We start from the raw sequence: 15,677 nt of genomic DNA, 5'->3' as shown, positions 1-15,677 counted from the left end.
AGTTTAATTAAAATGATAAACAATGTATTAGTCATCGTACTTTTAGTAGAATTAACAATGTGAAATAACTGAAGAGTTAAAAGTTTTATTTTGCTCGTTTAATATCAAGTGCTAAGTAATCGTGCTGCCTTGACTTTATAACGATTGCTTGTATTTATACTTCAATCCATATGATTGTTCATTTTGGTCTATCAATCATCAGTTTTCGCAGTGCATTTTTATGCTGTTGACAATAGATCAATTCTTTCAAGAACAAAGAATTGTGCAAAACCACATAAAAAAACTGCTTATGGCAGGTTTTTTTCTCGATGCTCTCAATCAAAGTCAAGAAAAATTGTAATGTAGTACTTTCATCTCTCAAGCATAATTAACTTTTATTTTGAGCGAAATATTTTCCGCGTGAAAGCCATCCTGAGAAAGTTTTCAGGCAGTTGATAAAAGCAATTACCTGTTCCAAAAGTTTTTTTTTATTCTTTACTTGTCATTTCGCTACAACAAAACAAATTTAATTGAATATTTTTTTAAATATTTGCAGTTAAACATTAGGTTTAAATAGGCGGTATCATGCAGGTACAAAAATTACACTAGTTTATTACTTAGATTTGATGTAAATAAGTATCACAGAAAAAAAATATTCGTCACTTTTGCTTGGGGAAAAAAATTTTATTTCTTTTTCTTTTAAATATGTAAGAAAGTTATGATATCTTTTTCATAGAATTTGACTCAGTCGAAATATTGATATATATAACTATTTTTCTTACTGTTGTTATATTTTAATTGAATGGAAATAAAAGATTCCTTATAAAATATATAATACGTTATGTTAAGGATTCCTAATGATGACGACATCAGTCTATTACAAAATCATTGATTTGAAGCGGCTATTCAAAATATTTTATTGAATGGATTGAAAACTGGAGAAAAAAAAACAATCGTTATTGATTAGAGCATTATAAATTACAGCCATAATTTTTAATTTCTTGATTTATTTATAAAATGAGTGAACTATTTTAAGATTAAAAAATTCACTAATAGACTGATTAATTAATTAATGATTAAATCATTCAATATTTCGCCTACTTATTAATTATTTAGTTTGTTGATTTATTGATTTGCCCATTTGTTAATTCGTTTTTCATCTTTTGCTGTTCAATTTCCTTATTCTATTAATTTATTTTCCCATTTATTTTTTTTTGTTCTCATTAATAAAATTTTTTGCACTGCAAAAAAAAATTTATTATGAATGCGTTTTCAGTTTATTACGTAATTGTAACTACCTTAATTATTTTAAATATACGAATCATACAGAACTTCTTTTGTATAGAAATAAAGCATGCATATGTGCTTCGTTTTATTATTCGAAAATTGAAAATATTAAGAAAGATGTTATTATAATCGATAACTTTCGTATCAAGTGCAATCAGTAATTTTAAAGATTATCAATTTTTTGAATAATCCGAATATTTTTTCTACAATATTGTCTCAATCAGTTTTCTAACTGCAATTTTTATCAACTCACCATTTCAAGTTTTTAAAACAATATATATATATATATATATATATATATATATATATATATATATATATATATATATATATATATATATATATATATATATATATATATATATATATATTGTGAATCCCTGGTTATCCTGACGGCAAGGGTACTTTAATCCATGATCCGTCTACTACAGAGGTTATTTTACTTCAGCACTGTGGTCGGTGCAGGTCGGATGCGGAATCCGTATCGACCAGACATAGCTAAGATTTAAACCCGGTTAACCTCATTGGAAGGCGAACGCTCTATCCCCTGAAGATAAAGGGAGTTAAAACTATACATATTAAAGATTCCTGCATTGATTCACACAAATTGGAGAAGAGACAAAAACTGACTAAAATGCGTATATTTTTCCTAAATCTTAATCTTATTTTCTAAGAATTTTTTTTTTTCCTTTCATTTCAGAAATTACATTTGTATGATTTTGTTGCCATTTAAAAATTGTTTTTTGAATTATTTAAAAGAATAAAATCATTTACATCGAATTTAAAGTCAACTAGACAAGTTTAAAATGAAGAAGAAAAAAAAACGATATAAACAAGTTTTACAAAGAAGTGCCTTTTAACTGAAAAGTGCAGACAATGTATGTTAAATCTTACATATTTTGCATGTGCCAAAAATTTTGAGAAAAAGATGTAACAAAGTAGAATTGTTTTGTCAGGAGACATTTGTTTAAAAGGGAGTTCTCCCATAAAAAGTAAGCTTTGTTTCGTTAGAAATATAACTATGTAAGTAAAATGTGTAGTGAAAAATAAGTTTGTATAAACCTAAGTAACAAATTATCTACTTCAACTAGTTAAAAAGATTGCACAGTGCTCAGAAAAAAAATGGACCACCCTGAATAGCTTTTGATCTAATGATTGGATTTTTACGTTCAAGAAATCAATAGGTCGAGGGGTGACCTCAAATTAATAATTAGTGCAGACTATAGTTTAAGTTACGAAACAAAAATACAGAACTGTACTTTTTCTCAATAAAAATACCTTTTTTCAGACGGATTTGGATTTCTGACCCCCAAAATATAGGGAGTAGTCTCAATTTCGAAAATATGGTCCTTATAATTTCGTCAGGAGAGCGATTCAAAGTATGAACCCCTTAATGCTAATTTTACTTTTTGCATATTTTGCCATATCTCAAGGGCTTTTTAAGCAAAACGAAAAATGTTGTACACAATTATGAAATTCATTTGTTCAAGGATAATAATCCAATAATAATAAAATAATAATAATATAATAATAATGCAAAGGATAATAATACAATAATAATCCAAAAATAAATAAACTCAAGTAATCATTTATCATTTTAATTATTATGGTCGAGAAAATGTTTAATTGTAAGGTATACACATTTCAACATTTTAAAGTGGGTAATTTTATATGGCAAATTACCAAATTTGAGCGAAATCGCTCGAATCGTTAAAAAATCAAATTTTAAAAAAGTCGTATGTTCGAAATTCGATTTTTCAGGAAAAATTCTACCAATTCCGCTCAAACGTTGTATTTTCCCATGTAAAATCACATACTTTAAAATGATGTAAAAAATGTTTTACCTTACAATTCAAACTTTTTTTGATTGTTACTAAATAAAATAATAAAAATAATAAATATTTATCAAATTATATCTTTTGCATGGAGTTATATTTGGACAAACGATTTTATGAAGTGAATTGTAAAAGTTATGTGTAAGTCTTCTACAATTCACTTAAAAAGTTCCCGAGATATGGTGAAAGATGTAATGAGTAAAATTAACATTAAGTGGTCTAAACTTTGAAACGCTCTCCTCATCAATCTACAGGGACCATATTTCCCATATTGCGGCTAGCCTCTATATATTCGGGGTAAAAAATTAGAATGCGTCAAAAAAAAGTATGTTTATTTAGAGAAAGAACGTTTTTTGTGTCTGATTTTGTTACAAAAAATATCTTCTGCTATTATTGATTAGCATATTTAAAGACATCTCCTCAAACCATGAAGATTTAGTCCTAGAACGTGAAGGTCCGATCATTAAATCATAAGTTATTCAGGGTGGTTCACTTTTTTTGGTGTACTGTACATCAAATTTAGTTGCTCTTTACAAAATTTAGTTGCTCTTTATGCATTTAAAAAAATTTTTTGAAAACTTCGTTTAATATAAGTTTTTTTTACAGTATTGAACATTTATACTCTAATTATACAATTACAAATTACAATACTATTAATTTCAGTTTGGTTATAATAAATTATAGAACATGCCCATATGATAAAATTTTATAATGCTAGAGGCTATATCAGTTACAAATTTCACCCTATGCTTGTGATTATTAATTTTTTAAATTATGAATTTCATACCCCCTATATATGTGAACTATCGAAATAAACTTAAGGTTAAATAAATTGAAATCTGTAAACATTTGAGTTATAAACACACATAAAATTTAGCATATTAATTAAAATCTTAACGAATTAAATCGCTTTTCGTAAATTAAAAATTTTTTGATAACATTTATGTTTTGCTAATAGCATGGAACATGTAAACCATTTTTGAGTTCACGACTAACAATGTTCAGTGTTACGCCTGCAAGTACTGTTTATTATATTTCGAATTCAAATAATAATTCCTGTGCTTAAGATCAATATAATATCTAAACGTTTTAGCATATTATTATCATAATTGTATATTTTATACTTAAAGTATTTTTTTATTTATTTGAAAAATATCGTACTTGAAAAAAAAATTATGTAAACAGCCACTGAGTTTAGTGTATGGACCTTCCTAGCTCTAGAGTTTTAAAATTTCTAAAACAATTTTCATCGTTATTAATCATCACTCTCCAATTGTTTTAAAAAAAGGAACACTGTCACTAAAAATATATGGAACTTAAAAACTCGATTTATTCTCCATATATTTGTAAAAAATAACAAACTGTATAATATTTAAGGCAATTATAAGCTTCTTAACTACGAGAAAGGAATTGTTATTAAAAAGCAAAATTTTCTTGCAATAAAACCCACCGACATTTGTTTCAAATAGTCAAATTTTGTTGAATAGTTTCTGTTAGTATAATCTTCAAAGGATTAATTTCTAACATATAATGGAAATTGCAACTAATGTTTTGTAATTCCCATTACTTCAAACTAAAAATAAAAAAAATGCTTTCCTTTTTTTCGTAAATTAAGTAGATAATGGCTTTGTTTACGATTCTTTAGTTAAAATAAAAAAATAACGTGCTATTTCTATAACTGTTGAAAGCTTGTTAATATTTATTTAAAGCTTTTAGCTTACGTTTTGTCGACATTAAGTTCCGAATAATATACGGGCATTATTCTAAGAAGCTAATAAGCCTACATGCTAGCAAAATGAGCAAAACATTGTAGAATTATACATATGCAATTGAGCATGAAGCAGTATTTATACCTTTCTTTGCACACACTTCTTTGCAGTATTTATACCTTTAGTAAAATGCATGAGTCCCTTTAAGAAGAAATTAAGAATTAAAAACATCCTATTTTACCCAGTATTTCATAAGCTCTTAAAAACATTCAAAAATTGTAAAGTAGTTTTCGGAAATTTTCGGAAATTTCTAGACGAATAATAAGCTTTTCTGCATTAAATATCTTAAATAATTATATCTGGTTAAAGATAGCATATCACAATTAAGATGTAAAAATATAAATCTTAATTTTTAATTCAAGTTCACAACACTACTAATTGAATCAGTTTTCTTTTACTTTTTAGATTATATTAATTATTTAATTATCTATTTCTTAAAAACGAACTTCTAAAACTAAATCTTAGAAATTGACTTAGATTAAATAAGAATACGTTTGAATTTTAATGTTTATTTAATAAATACCAATCCCCTTATAAATTGCAAGCTTTTCAAAAATATTTTAACAAATTTGCTCGTTCGTCTGAACCATATTGACTGCTTTAAACTTTTACTGTGATTATAACAAATTATGCTGATATATTTAGTATTATACTGATTAATTCATTAACGCACAAGTCTTGCTCATTATAAAAATAGTAAAGTCATAGTTTGAAACTGTAGGCAGTTTGTTAAATTTAAAAAGATTATGTAATGCTAAAACAAGTTAAAGTATATTTAAATTTAGGAGAATTTTTCTCTATTCACGAACAAGACATAAGCATAAATTTAAAGCTAAATCTTTCAACTTCTGTTTAACAATTAATATCTATGTTGTTGGTTTGCAATTTAATAATATTCTTTTAAAGTTCGCATTGCATTAACGCTAAATTGAAATATTAAAGCTTTGAAACTTTTGAAATTTTAGTAAATAAACTATTGTTAAAAAAATTCATAATATAAACACAGAAATATATATATTATATATTTCTTACATAAAAAATTGCTTCATTTCTTTTTATATTTAGTTATACAATAATTGAACAACTGAATAAAATTAAAAATTCAATATACTAAATAAAATTTTAAAGAAAATAATAACAAATTTTATTTTTCCATGTAATATTAATTCTAAATTATTTGTATTATAAAGAAATAAATTTGCTTTTTTGAATTTTTGATAAATTATGATTTTTTCATCATAAAATTGTATTATACATTTTGCAGAAATTTTGTCTTAAGATAGAATGCATTCTATTAAAAGTAGTATCTGCTATAAACAAGATGAATGACCGAAATTTGTTCGGGGTAAAAATTCACAAATCAACAAACTGATCAGGCAAAAATAATTTAAAATATTATTAACTAAAATCTAATCAAACACAAAACTTTAAGTCGACACAATGAAATCAGTTAAATTATTTCTAATTCATTTTAATATTATTTGGTACCTTTTCTAATACATTAAATTATTAGGAAAAACACGCTTATTCGAGATCAACTCAGCAAAATAATAAAGTTCAACTACACTTTAAATTATCTGGTGCAGAAAATGGTGCCAATTGATTTTTGATAGCGACCCAAGAGCATGGAGAAGCATTCGTTGCATGGAGTCGAAAACAGCGAAATACTACAACAGTTAGAGTGATGGCAAGCGGATTCTAACCCATGATCCATCTAAACTGAGGATATATAGGTTTTTAGAAAAATGCTTTAAGACCTTAAATTTAAATAGAATAAATATGTGATACCAGACACTTTACGTACTACTAATTCATCGGTGTCATTTTGCTTAAGGCTGCCTGTCGTAAAAAATTAACAAAAACTAATTATTGATGAACGTGTAATAGATTCCGAAACTTATTTTTCAGATTAAGAGTTGTAAGCCAACAAACAGAACAACAGTTTGAAATACACCGAAGAGCCATTACATTACGACCACCCTGCTAATAACATGTAGGACCACCTTTAGCCCTCAAACCTGCTCGCTCCCGCCGTTTCATTGATTCCACAAGATGCTGATAGGTAGACTGAGGTATCTGGTACCAAGCGCTTACCAACTGGTCCTGCAATTCCCTCACATTGCGAGGGGGTAGCATGGCAGCACGAATTTGAATTTCCAAGTAGGACCACAAATGCTCTATTGGATTAAGGTCAGGTGAATTTGGGGGCCAAGACATGACTTGAAAGTCACTGGAATGTTTCTAGAACCAATCCATGACGATTCGACCTTTATGACATGGTGCATCATCCTGTTGGTAAACACCATCTCGAGCAGGAAAAACTGTTGTCATGAATGGGTGAACTTTGTCTGCAACTATGTTCAAGTAGCTTACAGACATCAGGGATTGTTCTATGAGGATTATGGATGTGCCCCATGAAAACATTGTTACTGGGCGAGAAACCATGAAAACCTGGGCGAGCCCATTGTTATAGATGGAGGGTGGTCATAATGTAATGGCTCTTCAGTGTAGATTAGCTAAAAAGTACCGCACTAAGTGTTAGTTGTTTATATTGTAAAATCTATTTTTACAGCCAAATTTTGGAGAACAAAATGTCTGATGAACCTTAATTTTTATATAATGACATTTACTGTAATATAACTGAAAAACTAAAATCAAATATATTTCACTATAAAACTGGATTCATCGTCAAATCATACTGTAGTGCTACGTTCTAAACATTAGAAGAAACAGAAACGTCATCTGTTTACTTTGTAATAAGGCACTGAGGAAAAGAATATGGTCAAAACTACCAGAATATAGTAAAATTTACCATGTTTTCGGTTTTGTAGAAAGACCAAGAAACTTGATAAATTTTATTGAAGCGCTTTGGTGATGATTTTCTTAAAATTAAAAATAAAATATGGTTTTGTAATAAGTGATAAAATTTTGCAAATGTGGAAAAATTATCATGATACTTTACAACATGTCATGACAACAATTTATTCGCCGAAATTTAATGTTCAGTTTTGTGTTTTCATTAAATGTGGGGAAATAAGAATTATAGTTTTAAAACCAAAATTTCTGGAAAGCCGTTACTATATGAACAGAAAAAAGACATACGAGTGTCATAAAGTACCGTACATTTTGACAGTATTAACCAGAGTTACGATTTTTTTTTATCAAAAAATATTATTATACTAAAATTATTCTAGATTTTTCCCGTGTGCCAATTTTGAACAATGAAAACAAACTTTTTTTCAAACAATCTTTTCAAAGGTACTATCACAAATTTGTAAATATGTCGTGTATATAGTTTTGAGCACATCATTTTGTTATGAGGCTGAATATTTCGAACCTCCCCAAAGAAAGTTTAATTAGAAAATTTGCAAGAAAATCACGTCATTCTAATGTAATTTAGAGAGAAAATAACGCCTAATGCATTTCTTATGGAAACTAGGTTTGGCGACATTTTCGCTGACCTGGCGAACGTTTTGGCTACTTGGCTATACTAAGCGACCATTTTGGCGACTAAATGATAGTCATTCGAGTGATAGATTTGGAAGTGATAGGTCAAATATTTGCGGAGTTATTCGAGAAACATCTAGAATCATTCCGAAATTTTTAACATTTAGTTGCCAATCCTATATAAATAGAAGTCAGCTTCGCAGTCTGCTTAGTATTCAGATTTGTGAAATCTGATTCCCTTGTGAGTTCATTGAACCATATGAGGTTTCAAACCCTGGGATTTGATGTATACTATCTTGTTACTTGTGCTTTAATTTAGTGCTGGAAATTGCTGTATTTACAAGAATTGCTGGAATAATGCTGTGAAAATGCTGGGCTGTTTTATTCATCTCCAATCGGAACGAACCCCTACTCGGTGCATTACATAAATTTTGAACAAGGTTTAGGATCAATGATTGGGCTTTACTCTTAAAGATTAAAGAGTGGATAATCTTTTTAAATGTATGGAAAACACAAATATAGTTCCAGGGATGAAGGAGACACCAAAACTCTTCATTTTATAATTATATATAATATAAAAAAGAATAAAACTATACCTTTCACTTTTTACTCTCATAAACAAAATAAAAGTCAAAACAATTTTGAACAATAAATCAAAATTTAGCATGAGGGGCAAAACAAATAAAGAGCTTTTTCAAGATCGTCTCTCGTCTAAAGTTATAAAATTTTATGCTATCGTTTTTTTGAATCTGTCATAAAATTTATCACAATGAGGTTGCTTTAAAATATACTTACTTTAAATCGTTTATCCAAATGGTAGATTTTATCTATCTCTGTATAAAGATATTTTAAAGAATTGTTGTATAGTAAAGTGATATCTCATGTAGTAAAACTATAAATATCACTGAAAACTTATTTTAGATTCCGCATTTTTTTCTGGCCATGAATGCGATAGTTTGTTTGCTACTGTTTCATTAAATAATATTTTTGTTCGTTTTAATGTAAAATTATACTATACTGGAAACAATTAATTTCATCATAGGAAAATATAAAAATATATATAAAAAATTAGTTTATAGTAAAATAAATATACGAATAAATTGCTGATTGGATAAAATCCGGTCTATACATATATCGACTTTTTAATTAGAGTATCAATTGATGTAAAAATGAAAAATGAAATTTAGTTTTAAAAACATATTTTAAGTCTTGGGAGTGTCTACTTGAGTATGATGTTCTTTTAAGTTGAGATTATTTTCAAGTTGAAATTTTTTTTTCGATAAAGTTGTGTATAGATTACTTTTCCTCGGTCACCAGCATAATAAATTTTATCTATTTCTGTTGAAAAAAGAAAGCTTTATAAAGAGAGTTTTTATTGTATATTTTTACAAAATGCCACCAAATAAATGGAATTTTCTTTTAGTTTTTATTTTGTGGTTTTTTCTCCCGTTTTCTTTTTCTTCTTTTTTTTTCTTTTTTTTCCTTTTTTTTTATTTTTTATTTTTTCACTATACCAACATTTTATTTTAATTTTAGACTAATGTGCTGCAATCGGATATTAGATAAAAATGCGAGAAAAATTCAATTTGATACAATACAATTTAATTTGCAGAAGAATATAAAAATAAATAAAAGTTTGTTTCGATTAGTTATTTTAAATTCCTTAAATAATAAAATAAATCTGTTATAATAACAATTTTTTGATCACAATTTTTGCTTTTTTTTCTCGTCAGGGAAGCTGCTATTATAAAATAAATAAAAAAATTACTGCATATTTCAACTGTTTATAACATTTTTCTCAGTACAGTATAATCTTTGACCCTGGTTCATGAAACCGGTGTTAAGAAGTGGTCGCAGTTTTTATCAGAATCACCAACAACAAAAAAAATAATTGTTAAAAAATTGCCATTCCATATTCAGTTCAGTTTTATGGTTAATTGTTTCTTATACCAAATTTTATAATAATCCATTAAATGATTTAAAATTTTTAATTTTAACTTTTTTTCTCCATCATTTAGTATTTCTCTTCGACCATATGCGGAGTAGTTACTTTTAACGAACATACTATATTTTACTAAACTCATTTAAACTGGATTAACTTGTCAGAACATGCATTTACACATATGATCGTCTTTTGGAATAAAGCTGTAATATTACGATGCTTGGAATACGATGATTAATAAGGAAAAAAAGGTTTATTAATGACCAATTAGAACATTCGTAAGTTTGAGATAAAAAGTTGACTTAGACATACCCGAAAATGTAACTCGGTTTAAACAGAAATCATTTTTCAAAGGTTAACTCCTATGGAGGACGCTTGGTTCCACGAATGACCTCTGTTCGGAGGTTGGTATAGTTTAGAGAACGTTAAAGAAAATTTGACTAGATGCTGCTCTCTAATTTCAGTAATATGGATAAAAATATTGCAATTTAATCTTTTTTTTTTAAATAGTATTTAAAAAAATAAAATAAAACTTAACATTCAACATGAGAAAAGTAAGTCTTTAAAATTCTCTTCTTTTTTAGTTAAGTAATTTTATTCATTTCAATTTAAAAAAAACGTACACAGTAGTTTATTGTGAAAAATGTCATCTCAAAATTGAGCCAAAATGTGCCAAAATTGCTCCAAATCAAATATAGTCAAATTTGAAAACTCAAATTCTCATTATTAATTGTAGTGGCATGACCAAAATTGTAATAGCATAGAATAATTTTTGAGCAAAAAATATAGTATTAAAAATGACACATCATGACAAAATCAAATCATCATCACATGTGGTTAAGTCCAAAATTTATTCGTGTAAAAAGGTCTAATATTCGAAAATAAAATTTAATTCGATAAAAGTTTAATGCATCTACTTTCATTCAAAATTTATTTCACGTGTTTTAAATGTCTTCAAAACAGTAATCAACACTTTCACTTTCGTATCTTGCCGTCATGTATTTTATTTACTAATGACGACAGATTCTTAGAACTGTTTCAATTTTGAGCATGTCACTATTCTCAATAATGATCAATTTAGACTATATTTGTTTCGGAGTTATTTTGGCACATTCTTTCTCAATTTTGAGACAGTCTTTCTACGGTATTCTATTAGACAGTTTTATATTTAATTTAGAACTAATATTTTTAACGTGTGATCCGAAATGTGTATAAAAATGGACCTAAATTATTATGTTTGATTGTTTATATTGTTTAAACTATTATTTTTAAAGTGCAAACAGCATTTTGATAAAAAAATGAACTAAAAATTTTTTTGTTTGACTGTTTACACTGTTTAAACATAATTCATATCGTCAGTAGGAGAAAATATTGACACATATTATTTTATATGTAATTGCTTTCATATATCATTTTATACTAAACAAAAGTGGGTTAGTATGAGATTTTTAAAAAAATACGGCATAATAAGTGATGCATATAACAAGTAATTTAACAAATAAATACGCATGCATAAAAGAAACTAAATATTACAGATATATTATGCATTTATTTTTAATAGAAAAAATATTCTTATCTTTGAAATAACTGCTCCAACTAAAGAAACTTTGAAAGTTTAAGAATATTTGCAACTAAAGTACAAAAAGATAATTCTTACTGAAAAACTAAAGATAAGTTACTCCATGTACATGAAGAAAAAAAAACCTCATAAGCCACTTTCTTTCCGTTCCCGAATGTTATTTTGTGAAATAAGAACGAAACATATTTTGTCACATGCAGGAGAACAGTAACAATTTTTTATTAGAAGTTATAATTCCAACACCGTGATACACCTCCCATATATTAGAATTAAATAAAACAAAAATAGAGCGCTCGCAGTTAAACAATGCGGTAAAGTTTTAGTTTGGTCTAACTTGCAAGTTTCATTTTATATTTTTACATCCGTGCAACGTTGCTTGTTCTGCGTCGTTAAAAGTTGCTATTTTTTCTTACAGTAATAACTGACTTTTGTTCCACCTTGGAAAGGAAATGTTTCGTCCGAGAACATAAAGAGTTTCTTTCGTGTTCAATAATATGTGTAATCGGTTCTCATAAAAGGCGAAAATTTTTATTTATTCTTTTTTACAGAAACCATTTTTTAAATATTTCCTACAAGTAATGTCTTTATTCAAAGAAATGTTCCTTTTTTTCGAAATAATAAAGAACAGCACTTACTTTAATCTTTCCACTTATTTTATTAATTACAACTTTTTTAATTTAATCACACAGATTTTATTCTTTAGTTTGTGCACAAATTAATATTAAGGCTTATGACGTAAATTTAATATGCATTTTAGCATTAGTTTGCAAATGCATTGTGAATTTCTATGTATTAAAAAAAATCATAAGGAATCATTTATCATTTTAGAAAAATAGTTGCACAAAATATATACCAAAGATTGAAATTCCACCAGACTAAACAAAGGACAATTTTAAAAAAACAAAAAATTATTTCCCATATTATTTAGAATTCTATACAGTGCATTGAATATAATTCAGTTTGAACTCAATATTTTATATAGAGACAGTAAAAATGTCTATATTAAATAGTACTTGTGAAAGATAACGATGCTCCTCATGCAATAATCAGAATTGAGGTAAGGTGTATCCCGTAGAATGCAAAGTAAGGTTAAAATGTCGCCAAACGAAATATAAATATAGTTAATAAGCCAAACATTAATTAGTGTTTTGTATGTTTATTCTGCAGAAGGCAAAACCTGGTTAGAGATTAAATATTTTTTGCAGAACTATCAAATTATGGTATAAAGTACCGGCACTTTGGGTGTATCCTCTGTAAAATCCACTTGTCTGTAAAATTTTATCCTTCAATTTTTACAGTATTATTTACTTAAATAGGTTGATTCAGTAATTTTACTATAATTTTTACTGAAAAAATTACGATGTATCAGATTTTTTTTTCCTGTAAAAATGGATTTTATGGTCAAAAGTACCGAAACAGTGAGATACAGTTTCTTTTACCGAAATCAGATCAGAAATTTTTGACATCGTAATACATATATCGTAATACATATCGTAATACATACATACATCGTAATACATATATACATATATAGATTATATGTTTATACTGACATTTGTTTTTCAATGATAAATTTCTCAAATGGCAAATTTTTCAAGTAAATCTCTCAGTTAATTATTTTAATTAACATCTTCATCTTAATGTGCGATTGAACTTGGAGCTTTAAGTGATGATGTTTAAAAAAAGTATGTAAACTATTAAAATAAGGATAAATATGATAATAAGCGCATACTTTATGCAGTAAATAACGTGTTCTTTTTAATGTTTTAATATTTTTGTTACATTATAAATGTTATAAACTTATTTTTATTGGTTATTGGCGTAAAACAAATATGTTTTAATATATTATTAGTCCTGTAATAAATGATCCTTTTATAATTTTATGTCATATGTAGTTCAAATCCTACAAAAATTTATTTACAGTTTTTTTTAAAAAATGAAACTCCGAAATTTAAATGAAAATATCTTTGGCGCACATGCTTATAACAGGTTGCACATAATCCGTAAATGGAAAGAAAATAGTTTATTAGCTATTTATACTGAACGATGCTTTTTTAGAATCTGCATCAGCAAATCTGCATTGTACTTCAATAAAAATGAAATATTTTTATCTGTTGGTGTTAGAATTATCAGCATTTGTGTATTATGGTCATTTTATTTATGTGATAGACATCTGGTGGAAGATTGGTACCATTATATAAACGATGAATGCCTCAGGAAGGAAATAAAGAAAAAAAATTTAATATGAAAGCATTTTTATCGTTTTTCAATTGCTATTCAAATTAATATAGTTTTTATTTTAAATGACTTGAATAAAACATGATACACAAATATACTCTATGATTACTTAGATCAAAAAATTTCAAAGGAAATTTTTATGCTTTTAGTTGCATAAAACTTTCAACTTTAATAAACATATAAAGGCATTATATATTGGCCATATGAATTATACATGAAAAATAAATATGCAGCATGAGTTTTTTCAGTTCTTCAATCTTTTACCTCCTACTTTTTATTTTAATGCTTTCTATTATTTTCGACGAAACCATTTCCCCGACAAATGCTTACAGCGAATATTTTGTAAATATGTGTATATTTAACATGCTGGCTAAATGACTTATCGCTTCATTTAATATTCTTGATTCTTTGTTCTTAGCTGGTCTTTCTTAGTTCTACGAATTGTTCTGTGGCAGTTCTTTGTTGACAATCACTTAATTGTCTTATTTTCTGTCACACAATCCAGTTCACTTTACTGTCTTCTAGTTTTTCTACTTCTAACGTTTACGATGTTTTGATTTTGAAGTCTTTGATCCCTTCAGCTATGCATTCTTTTAGCATTCTTCTTACACTTCTATTAATGCTTAAAGTTGTTTTGCATTTTCAGATACTTTTGCGCCGTTTGCAATCTAGACACATTCCACCCCTCCTTTAAACTGACAGTTTTAACTTACTGTTTTATAATTGATGACATCATAAAACAGACGCAACCAGTTTTAGAAAATTAAACAGTCAGCAATTTGGGTAATAGTGTTGTTTACCGTGATATTAAATTTCGAAGGATATTCTTGAATGTTTTTTGCTGTTACAAATTAAAGGAAATAAAGTGTTAAGAAAGTGGTATGTGACAGGTTATTTAGTGGCCGCTTTTACTAACGTTATTTTGTCTGTCTGTCGGTCCGTCATTAATAATTTCAAGCAGTTATAATTTAATTTAGAAATGGAAATTATGACAATTATTTTTAGAAATATTTGCGTAACAAGACAACTCCAATACATTACAGTGAATGTTTAACTGAAATTCGTTAGAAATCAGCATAATGATATTAAATCTCCACTACCATAATTCCTTATTTTTCTTTGCTTTGATTTGTGCTCTGCAACTTCGTGTTTTCTGCTCTGCAGAATTTAATTCTATTTTGCGACAACTATTTTCTTTATAACAAAAAATATATACATACATAGATAAAGCTACTGTTAACTTTTTTTTTCTTACCCGATCAACTTGTAAGGATATTATTCCTAGAAGAATTTAGTATTTTCCCCCTATTTATTATTCTTCGGGGAATGCCATAAATTAATCCTTGTTTCAATACGAATTCTGAGTACGATAAAAGCGAAGGAGGTAAATCCTTTCAAGGTTTATGCACTTAGTTCTTTGTTGTTTTATGGTTACAAAGAATATTGTCGCTACTAAGTGAAGTGGATTTCTGTGAGGGAACAAAAAACAAAAATTCCCGAAAATTCATAGCTAGAAAGTGAACTGAAAAATCTTAAATATTTATTTGTGTCTTTCTTAATCTTCCCTTTATTTCTGTTCCAAAAGTCAAATTCATGTAAGC

The sequence above is a fragment of the Parasteatoda tepidariorum genome, chromosome 10, assembly GCF_982258835.1.
Source record: "Parasteatoda tepidariorum strain Cologne lab strain chromosome 10, Ptep-v5.0, whole genome shotgun sequence".
Lineage (NCBI taxonomy): Eukaryota > Metazoa > Arthropoda > Arachnida > Araneae > Theridiidae > Parasteatoda > Parasteatoda tepidariorum.
Note: the sequence above shows the minus strand (reverse complement) of the source record.